The sequence below is a fragment of the Cicer arietinum genome, chromosome 7, assembly GCF_000331145.2.
Source record: "Cicer arietinum cultivar CDC Frontier isolate Library 1 chromosome 7, Cicar.CDCFrontier_v2.0, whole genome shotgun sequence".
Classification (NCBI taxonomy): domain Eukaryota; kingdom Viridiplantae; phylum Streptophyta; class Magnoliopsida; order Fabales; family Fabaceae; genus Cicer; species Cicer arietinum.
Window position 1 is genome coordinate 41,990,521 of NC_021166.2, and position 10,355 is coordinate 42,000,875.

At 31.7% G+C, this 10,355-nt stretch overlaps 1 long non-coding RNA gene across 1 annotated transcript; it reads left to right on the forward strand.

The window, feature by feature from the left end:
* Positions 1-1,584: 1,584 nt before the first annotated feature.
* On the forward strand, positions 1,585-5,659 carry LOC105852541 (uncharacterized). Its single transcript, XR_001144446.3, has 3 exons — positions 1,585-1,807; positions 2,980-4,976; positions 5,062-5,659. It is a non-coding gene; the product is annotated as an uncharacterized lncRNA (long non-coding RNA).
* Positions 5,660-10,355: the final 4,696 nt, after the last annotated feature.

A 10,355-nucleotide genomic window follows, 5' to 3' on the forward strand; every position in this document is an offset into this window, starting at 1 on the left:
CTGAAAGGAATATTGTGTATTATAGGTAGTATAGTTCCGGATTGGATCATCAATAAGATGTTGGGGTAGAATTACTAAAGTTATAATTAGAACAACATTTTGATGTGAATATTGTGGGTTGGCGTAGTTGCGCGAATAAAGAAAATTAAGGGTTGGTGGGCAATGTAGAAATTAGGGAGTTCTCGGCAGTAACGATTGTTTAGTGCTCAGTGTGTTGGTGTCATACTTACTGTTTCAGTTTGGTACAAATTGATGTTTCATACCAAGTGGGCGTATATGAAGGTGTATGCTATGTTTTGGGCAATAGTACTTTGCCGGTAGGATCAAAATGATAAGAAACAACTGAGGGAAACTTAGTAGACCTTGAGGAGATTGTTAGACCTCATGTGCCTCAAGATAACCTTAAGTGCAATCGCAGGGAGCACTATTACAGTTAGGTTAAGATGGTCTAAGCCATCATCATGGTTGTTGGCTACCTATTGACAAATGGAGGAACTGATCAACCCCAATCTCTTTTTGATAGTAGACAAACTCATTTTGTATGCAACGAGCTAGTCTTACCCGCTATGGTAGTGTGTTGAGTTATTAAGCACCCTAAGGGATAGATGATACATTCTTCATATAGGCTTGGTGAAACAAGTTGTATTATGGATGTTGAGTTTGAGGAGAACCTAGTGTGGGTTGAAACTCTTACTTTAAGATTTGAGGACGAAACTTCTTTTTGTAGGATAGTAATGTAAGACCCGTAACTTATTTATAGTAAGAATTAGGGCTTATTGTCTAATTGTGTCTTCTGTTGTTTATTATTTTGTCCATTTACCATTTTCATTGTCTGTTGTTGGTAAAATTGTTGTAAGTGTGTCTGACTTGCAAATTAATCTATGAAAAATTCTTCGGATGTTTCCTTGATGTTAAATGACTATGTGAATGTCTTGACATTGTTGAAATTTTAAAAAAATAAGAATAATTCCCTACTAAGTAATTTGAAAATGAGACAGATATACCCGTTGTTTAAATTTTCACGAACTTTGAATGGCACCAAAATATTTATATATAGATTATAATGACAATTTCATCTCATTATATTTTTCTAAGCTAAGAAACAAAAATTTCGTCTGACAAAAAATTATTCGCGAAATTTTGAAAAAGATTTAATTTATAGATTTATTATAAAAAAATTTCAGCTTTTGAAAATGACGAATAATTTTACCGCTTTAAAAAAATTAGAATTCGACAGAACTTTTTATTTAAGTTCTTGAATTGTTTGAGGTTTGATTTATGTCAGAAAATTAATTTTCTAAGCAAAGAATATTAAATTTGATTATTTTAATAATCAATTTTTTTTGGTCGTAATAATAACTATTGATAAATATTTTACAAATTTTAACAAAGGATTAGATTCACCTATGAGTTGAATTGTGTCGTGATAAATAATTTCTCAATATTTGGAGGAGAGTTATTTAATGAGAAGTTAGTAGGATATTTAAAGGAATGAGTGGTTAGGATTAAATTCTATTATTATAATACAATCTTGGTGACAAAATTTCACCTTTTCTTAGCTTTAATTACCAAAATAAAACACTTTTCTCCCCCTCACATTTTCTCACCCGAACCTGCTCTTCCTCTCTCTCTTTCTCTTCACATTTATTTTTTCATCCATTCTTGAGAAAAGAAAAACAAAAGGTTGTGTTGATACATGGAAACATTGTTAGGAAGATCGGAAAATACGGAGCTAGTGAAATTTTAATGAAACTCTCAAGGCAAAAGTTGAGGAGTATTAAGAGAATCTATTGATATGTTTGAAGTGGTGAGTTTTACATTTTTTTTCTCCTTTTTCTCTTTTTAGCCATAGGCTTGTAGGGTGTGTGTTTATTATTATTATTATTTTTTTTTTTTTGTGTGTGTTAGTGCTTTAATCTTAATCTTTTGTTGTTATCTTTATCATTTAGAAAGAAAACAAAATCTTACCTCTTTGAAATCGTGAACTCTAAGACATGGAGGAGAGATATTTTGTTGATTTTACTTAAGTATTTTAACTAATATGAAATTGATGAGGTAGAATTTTTAATGAGCAAGAAAAGAAATGAAAACCGCAAATTTATTTGATGATGTTAAAATCTATATGTCTGCAATGTGAATTTTTTTTTATCTTTGGAGGTGTTTGAGTTATATAATAAGTTGTTTTCAAATAAATGAGTGTGAACTATAAGACTTTTACAATTATGTTTGGTTATGTTTTTTTTTTAATTAAAATGACAACTAGATGTTATGTGTTTGGGGACCAAAGTGATGTAATTGAAAAAAAAAAACTCAAAATTGTGAAATGAGGATTTAAAAGTAAGTGAGTGATTGATAAATAAAAAATTGATTAGTTTTCTTGAGTAATGTAACCTTGAAGCAACTTTTATAATTTCATATGTTTATGTAGTTAGCTCCTTGAGTCTCGAAATGAATCGAGATTGTGGACATCGAGTTAGCGGTGGGGGGAACTCTGAATAACTTATGTTTATTGGTTGAAATTTTTAAGGAAAAGAGATAGGAACAAAAAGGTTATGTCAATTTTTTTGGAATAAGTTTGGAAATAAAGTGGAAATTGTTGTGATTTGTTTTAATTCACATGTATTTGAGTGGTAGAAATTTAATGAACCTTAAAGAAATTAGAAAAAAAGTTCTCTTGTGATATTTATTAGTGGTATAAATTAAAATTATATGGTTACATTCTAGCTAAATTTTTTAAAATCAGTTCAGTTAAAAAAACTGATTTTAAAATAAAGTTTGGTTTTTAATTTTTTTAAACTGGTTTAATTTAAAATAGTTTGGTTCGGTTCATTTCTCTAAATCGGTTTAGTTTTTTGTTTTTTTGCCCAACCCTACTAGACACAAAGTTATTTAGTTTAGTTTATGTTATTGTTTTCGTTCCAATAAATGATTAAAAGTAGAGTTTCTAATTATATTTATTTTAATTGATGTCGTCAATAGGTGATTGTGTGGACTCTCCACCAATGGAGAATGAAGAACATATTACTACCACTTCAGTTGCCCTTCTAGTGAAGCTGTATCAGCTCCTATTTCACCATCTAAGCGTAAAAATCAATCACAAGCATGAAATCACTTTACTAAAGTGCCTAATTCAGGTCAAATGGCCAAATGTCATTATTGTGGAAACTTGATTAAATTCAAGGATGGGACAAGTGCTATGACTATGCATCTGAAAAGATGTAAGGAGCATCTTGATAATCAAGAACACAAAAGGCAAAAAACATCTTCCTCAACAAAGCCAACAGAAGAGGAATTAGGTGTTGTCTCTTCACCTCATTCAATGTTTGACCAAGAGGCATGTCGACTGGAGCTTGTGAAGATGTTTGTGGGAGCAGAGCTTCCTTTTTTATTTGTGGTGAATGTGTTTTTTCGAAACTTTGTGAACGTCATACAACCACAGTTTGATATTCCATCCCGCTCTACATTAAGGCGTGCTATTTTGTCACTTTATGATGTGGAGAGAGAAAGACTTAAAATTTTCATATCGAAACATTGTGGGAGGGTTTGTCTTACGACGGACACATGGACTTCTATCCAAAATCTAAGCTACATGAGTCTAACTGCACATTTCATTGATAAAAAATGGAATTTGCATAAGAGAATCTTGAATTTTTGTCAAATCACAAGCCATATAGGAGAGTTCATAGCTAAGGAAGTCAAGACATGTTTAAATGCTTTGGAGTTGAATCATGTCTTTAGCATAACAGTAGGTAATGCATCGTCTAACGATATCGAAATTAAATTTATGAAGAAGTGGATGAATGCAAGGAACTGTTTGCTCTTGAACGGAGAATATATCCATATGCGGTGTTGTGCACATATCTTGAGCTTGATTGTAAAGGAAGGTTTAAAAGATGAGGACATTTATATCACAAGAATCTGAAAAGCAACCAAGTATGTGAGATCGTCTCCTTCAAGATTGGCAAGGTTTAAAGGATGCGTTGAAAGGGAGAAAATTTCTTATAAAGGTCTCATATGTCTAGATGTGGAAACCAGATGGAATTCTAGATATTTGATGTTAGTAACGACTGTGAAGTATAAAAAAGCCTTTGATTTGTTAGAAATTGCTGATGCTAAGTATGTCAAAGAAATATCTAAGGATAAAGGCCCATGAGTACCTCTATCCAAGGATTGGGACTTTGCTAATACGATGCTTCCCTTTTTATGGATTTTCTATGACACTACTAGGCGTATTTCCGGCTCTTCATATGTTACTAGTAACATATATATGAAGGAGGTATTTGATATTGGAAGGAAGATTCGATTATTAAGTGAGCACAATGATGCAAGCATAAAGTCGATGGGGATTAGTATGAAGAGTAAATATGACAAGTATTGGGGCAACGTTGATGGAATAAACGTGATGTTACTGATGGCTGTTGTATTGGACCCAATTTGCAAATTTGGATACGTAAACTACTTTCGTAATTAATTTTTTGAAGTAGATGGTGAAGCATTGAAGATGAAATTGTCATCTTCCTTGAAATCAATTTATCGAGAATATGAAGGTAGGGAGGAAGGTTCTCAAAGTATGATAGAATCACAACCAGAGGAAGATGATAATGACATACATGGTATGGGCTTCTACAAAAAATCAACTGGGCAAATAATTGATCATAAGTCTGAGCTTGATAAATACCTTGTTGAAGAGTGTGAACATTATTTTGTCGAGTTTGATATTTTGAATTAGTGGAAAGTTATCTCAACTAGATTCCACATCCTTTTTAGTGTTGCTCGTGAGGTGTTGGCCATCCATGTGTCTGTTGTCGCATCAGAGTCTACTTTCAGCACTGGAGGAAGGATGTTGGATCCTCATCATAGTAATCTTACACCTACGATAGTGGAAGTGCTTGTTTGCACTCAAGATTGGCTGAAAGGATCTCATTTCTCAAATGTATTTGATGAGGACCTTGAAGAACTTGAAACCTTTGAGAAAGGTATGTTACAATATTTTTAGTTCTACAAACTTTGTATTGTATTTTAAATTTTTTGAAAGATAATGAAATACTCTTTTTTCCATAGATCATTTCTCCAACGCTCTACGCAACAACATCTGCTAATGTCATTATTCTTGACAATTAAAGACATTTGTTTCTATTTTGTTTAGCATCATTGTATTTGACATAAAATTGTTGAAGTAAATAGATTATTTGAGAGTAGGGATCATACTTTTAGAATATTGAGGAATCTGTTTATGTTCAGCTTTTAGTTACTTGTGTGTTGGGCAGAGATTTTTAGAAAATTCATTAGCCTATTAAGGTTTAGTGATGTGCTGAGACTGATTGATCAACATTACCCTAATTAGACATTGTTGTTTTTGTTTCTGATTAATTCTAATTTTATCTTCTGGGATTCTCACTTTTATTGCGACTAGTTCTACCTATGGTACTACTTTCTCTTACCTCTGCTATATGGTTGGGAAGTTATCTAACCAATGTCAACAAGCTCTGGTATCAGGTAGATGATTTACCAATAATGAAGATCGTGAGAATTGGTTCAAAAGATCATGCCAATGCAAGGCTTAATATGTATCTGGAAAGGCAGCTCCACATGCTGCAAGTCAATGAATTCCATGTTGAGATGGAATTTAATCATTTTTCAACATTCTAAAACTCAAATAAATTCCCTAAATACTAGTCAATGAATTCTAAAAAAAAGAGTCTATAGGAATTAAATAGCGCGGTTCAATTTGATACAAAAGCAGTTCGGTTTGGTACAAGTAAAAATAAATTAAAACCGGTTCAGTTCGGTTTAGAGTACTAAACCGGTTCACTGGTTTATAGAACCGGTTCGGTTCGATTTTACAAACTGTAAACCAGTTCGGTTTGATTTTACAAAATGTAAACCAGTTCGGTTCGATTTTTTCCGAACTAAAAACTAGTTCGGTTCGGTTTTTAAGCATAACTGAACTTTGTCCACCCCTAGTGTCTAGAATGAGTGTTGATGGTGATGGAATTTGTTGTGGATATGGTGAGCGATTGGTTTGTGTTGATATTGATGATTAGGAGATGGAGAAATTTTCTTTGTCAATCTATTGCTACATTGGCTGTAGAGCATTAGGTCAAGGCAAATTTTAGTGAAATTGGTAAGTGAATGACAAGATGCAAAATAATTTCTAAATTCTATCAAGGTTTGGTGACCGTAATCCTTGATTTTGTGGAAAATTGTTGTATAATGCGATCAATGAGGCCTCTTTTATGATTCGAAAACCAAATGTCAAGATCGATGCATAAGTTATACTCCAAGTTTGACAAACATATCAACTAACTAAACAATTAAATAATTAATTAATTCTAAATAATCATTTCAAAAATATATATAATATTTCTCTAGATTTCGACATAATAGCCTCAATAATTTCAATGTTTTCAAATATAAAATCATGTTTCAAACTTTTAACTCAGTCAATATTTGAAACGAGTAAATCTAAATATTTATTACATTTCCAAATGACTTTCTATACTCAAAATAGCGGCAAAATACATCACGATTCAACAGATACTTACAAAAGGACCATCGACCAAAGAGGCGTGCCAAAAAAATATATGATTAAGACTTCAATCTACTAATACCTTGCTACTCAACTACATGTGAATCTGCAAAGAAATGAACAGCGTGAAGAGATAAGTCACAAAGATTTAGTGAGGAGACAACAACCACCACCAACTAGAAGGGAAACACACACAAAAAGAACGAATAATTGTTTTATAATCATGTGGGAATTATGTTAAACAATACTACCAGAAATATAAATAATTCTCAAACAAAGTATCCACATGATAAAATCATTAAACTTATAATTTATCCGTTTAAGAAGAAATATTTAAATCCAATTCATAAAGAAGTGAAATCAAAATGAGCAACCATAAAAGGATCATCGAAAATCTAACAAATAAAAACATAAATTTTTTAGAACCAAAAGACAGCTTCATCTCATTGATAGGCCTCTCCTCCTAAGGGTGAAATTTTCCTTAGGGGTGGCTCCATTTAACGGATATCCTTCTCCTATCAATCTTGCAACACATCATATCTCATCAATTATGGAGCTTACATCTCGTTGATAGTCGTCTCCTCCTAAAGATGACATCTCTCATAGGAGCAGCTCCGCCTAACGGGTAACTTTCCCCAATCAAAATGATGTAACTAGGTGCACTACCTCGGTTAACGATTTCATAATTATAACAACGATTTTCAAAAACATATACTTAAAAATTATTTCTCATTTCATTATAACTCATAATATTTAACTGTACATAAATTCAATAATGAAATACTTTATAACTCATAAGTAAATCATACAATAAACATAGTATATATCAAACACCATGAAAATAAATAAAGAATGGAACCGAAAAAAATTTCAAAGGTTGTGTTCTCCAATTTTTTAAATAAATACTTTAACATATAAAACGAGTACAATAATCATTATAGCATAATAAAAATATGTGATAATGATCGCTATCTACTCACCACTATGAAGAATCGATTAAGTTTGTTATCCAACATTCCAAGAGAAGTAGGCAAGACCTTAACAAACATATCTAAGTATCAAAAGTTATTCTCAATACTTTAAAATTATACTAAAGACCTTAACTCATTTTATTGGATGAGGGTTTATGGATGAAATTTGCCTTGTGGATTGAGAAGAAGCAAGGAGGAGGAGGAGATAGAATGAGAAAAAAGGTTAAGTAGAAAAATGATAGTAGTGGGAATGGGGTATAGTGTTGTTGTTGAGATAGAATGAGAAAAAAAGGTTAAGTAGAAAAATGAAGGCACGTGGAATTTGTGTTGTTTTATTTATTTATTTATTTATTTATTAATTATTATTTTAAATTGTGTTTCAATCTCTCCCCTTTGTGAAAATTCCTCCTCGAATTTATTTGATTTTTTTTTACCACTACTAACCTTGAGTTTTAAACTAAGTCAGGTTACTTTCCACGTATGATTTTTTCGGATTTCCAAGTTGTTTCTTCACCATGTGGTCCATGCCAATTTTTTATTTTATTGAAATAATATCTTTTGAGCGTAATTGCCTCACCTGGTGATCTAATATAGCTACCGGATGCTCAACGTATGATAGACTCTCATCTAATTACACCTCTTCATAGTTTATCATATGAGAAGGGTCATGAAGATATTTTATCATATGAGAAGCATCGAAATATGAGAGACCAGATGAACTTTTGAGAGGCCCAGTGGAAGTGCCAAGTGATAAGTTATTGGTCCAACCCTCTTTAAAATTTCAAATGGTCCAATGAACCTTAGACTTAGTTTTCCTTTTTTACCAAACCGCAAAAATCCGTTCATTGGAGAAACGCGTGAGATACATGTCCTTCCACTGAAAAATCCATGGGACGACACCTCTTATCAAAATAAGATTTTTATTTACTATGAGTTGTCACTAAGCGATCTTGAATCAATATAACATTTTTAACGGCTTCTTGAATCAACTCTGGCCCGACTAGTTTAGCTTCTCCAACTTCAAATCATCCTATCGGAGATCTACACCGTCTTTCGTAAAAAGCCTCAAATAAAGCCATCTAAATACTAGATTGATAGTTCCTAATGAAGTTTGGAAGGACTTTCAAAATTGAGGAGTAAAAGCACTAAAAGCATCATAATAAACTACATCAATTTCACCGACTAGGGGTAATACCAAAATAGGTACTAACATCAAATACTCTTTTAATTTTTGGAAGCTCGCCTCACATGCATCAGTCCATGGAAAGTCAACTTTCTTCTAGGTCAACCTAGTCAACGAAGATGCAATTTTAGTGAAATCCTTCACAAAACATCGATAATAAGTAGCTAAACCAAGAAAACTCCAAATATCCTTTGTTGTGGTAGGTATGGGCCAATTCTACACTCCATCCACCTTACTTGCATCAACACTTATTCCATTTTTAGATAAAAGATGGCCTAGAAATGCCACATTGTCCATCAAAAACTCACATTTATAGAATTTAACATATAATTGCTTATCTTTTAAAGTTTGCAAAACCAACCTCAATTGTTGTTTGTGTTCTTCTTTACTCTTAGAATAAATGAGGATATCATCAATGAACACAATCACAAATTGATCAAAGAAGGGTTTAAAAACACAATTCATCAAATCCATAAAAGTTGTTGGGGCATTAGTAATCCCAAAAGACATAACCAGATATTCATAATGTCCATAACATGTGCGGAAAGTTTTCTTCATTATATCATCCCACTTAATCTTCAATTGGTGATACCTCGAAAATTCATCAATGTTGGGTAAAGGGTATTTCTTCTTTACTGTTACTTTATTCAACTATCTATAGTCTATACAAAATCACATAGATCCATCTTTCTTCGTTACAAATAATATTGGTGCTCTTTATTGGAACCAAGTTGGTTTTATACTTAGAGGTTTGATGTTAACAAAAGTATTTTATGATAATAATATATTTGACTTCACATAGTACTAAAAGAAGATTTGAGTTTTTGAACACAATCTAAAATAATATTTGATTCAGATTTATAATAGAAGAAAATCTTTGACCAAGTTGAAAATAAGATATGATCAAGATTTATCACAAAAAGATATGAATGACTTACAAGAAAATTTGATCAAGATTTATAATAAGAATATATGAGTTATTTCCAAGAAAATCTGATCAAGATATATCTACAAGAAGATATGATCAAGAATTGTTACAATAAGAAAAACTAACAACAAAATACATTTATTACTTGCAAAGATATGATTCATATTTTGAGAAATGACAAAATTCTAAATTGGACTTTGTAAGACCCATAATTTTAAAGTACACTTTATGTATTTTATATATTTTGGATTTTGACTCGGAGGCTTTTTAGCCAAAGTTAATAATATTTTGGAGTTTATAGGATCAAAAATTTATTTTGACACCATTTAGAATTACTCGTCGATAAATAAATTTAAATTAAGTGCGGTAAATCCTTTACGGAGAATTTAATGCGTTACAGTGAAATGGTAATTTAACAAATATCTAGATATTTTGAGATATTTGTTAAGTTATGTTTAATATATATATATATATGTTTGCTTGGAGAGAATAGAAAGAAAGGAAATTAGAAGGAAGTAAAAGGAAAAGAAAAGGTTATATAAAGGAAAGAAGGAAATAGAAAGGAAGGAAAAACAAAGAAAGGAAAAAGGAAGGAAAGAAAATTCCAATTTTCCATCTTCTTCCTCCCGTGCCTCGCGAAAACCCATTTCTTCTCCTTCTTGGTTTTGCTTTCTTTTTCGTTCCTTTTCTTCAAAACTAGTAACCCAAGGTTGGGTGAGTGTTAGAACAAAGGTTTCGCAACTC